Source organism: Scyliorhinus canicula, chromosome 7, assembly GCF_902713615.1.
Source record: "Scyliorhinus canicula chromosome 7, sScyCan1.1, whole genome shotgun sequence".
NCBI classification, from domain to species: domain Eukaryota; kingdom Metazoa; phylum Chordata; class Chondrichthyes; order Carcharhiniformes; family Scyliorhinidae; genus Scyliorhinus; species Scyliorhinus canicula.
The window spans coordinates 52218334-52219369 of NC_052152.1; the positions used below are offsets into that span (position 1 = coordinate 52218334).

The window sequence follows — 1036 nt, forward strand, 5'->3', positions numbered from 1 at the left end:
CAGGGACAATGGAAAGACCACATCAAAATAAAAATGATTGTTTCATGTGAGTCCAGAATCAAAATTTCAATGGTGTATTTCTTCACAGAGGTTAATTGGCTGAACCTGATGTGGGCTGATCCACTTTTCCAGTAGCACTGATTTCCACGCTGGGACAAGTATGTCAAGACGAACAATGTAGTAGGCACTGGTACAGGGTTCAGACTTTACAGTAGAAACAATGTGGAGGAGAGCCAGGTAATTTAAACCTGAGCTCTGTTTCCGCTGCTGCTTTTGAATTTCTTCTCTCTCTATTCAGACATAAACCTTGCTGGGGTGCCTGCTTTTCTTGGCAGCAGCACAGCCTGGATGCTGGGCAGGACCCTGCCCTGGGCGATGGTGACTCCTCCCAGCAGCTTGTTGAGTTCCTCGTCATTGCGGATGGCGACCTGTGGAGTGGGGGATTATGCGAGTCTTCTTGTTGTCCTGGACCGCGTTACTGGTCAACTTGAGGATCTCGGTGGTCAGGTACTCCAACATGGCGGCCAGGTAGACGGTGGACCCAGCGCCCACCTGTTTGGGATAGTGGTCTTTGCTTAGCAGCCAGTGGATACAGCTGACAGGGAACTGCAGACTGGCCTTGGTAGAGCGAGTCTTGGCTTTGGTGGGTCCTTTGCCTCCAGTTTTGCTGTGAACTGACATTGTTCAGGGTTCGGCTCTCATGAAAGATGATGGACAGAAACAGGCTGCTAGCCTGGAGTCCTGGTTCTCTTCTGAGGTCAAATAGCGACTGAAAAGAGAACCCAAAATCTGTTATAATTAAAGCAATTCGTACAGCTCAAGAGTCGGACACACCAAATATCACCACCTCTGGACCCAGGGCCATCCCCCACCCAGAATCTCGGGCATAACATCTGAACTCCTTCAGCTTCGGACATACCCAAAACACGTGGATGTGATCCTCCTCCCATTTGCGCTTGATCTCCTCCATTGGAGTGCCCTCCCTCTCCAGCGGCTCATGACAGATATCCGACACCCTCCGATCCCCAATATCATC

The 1036-nt window shown here is 50.3% G+C and overlaps 1 pseudogene; it reads right to left on the reverse strand.

Moving 5' to 3' along the window:
* Positions 1-290: 290 nt before the first annotated feature.
* Positions 291-681, reverse strand: LOC119969082 (annotated as a pseudogene).
* Positions 682-1036: the final 355 nt, after the last annotated feature.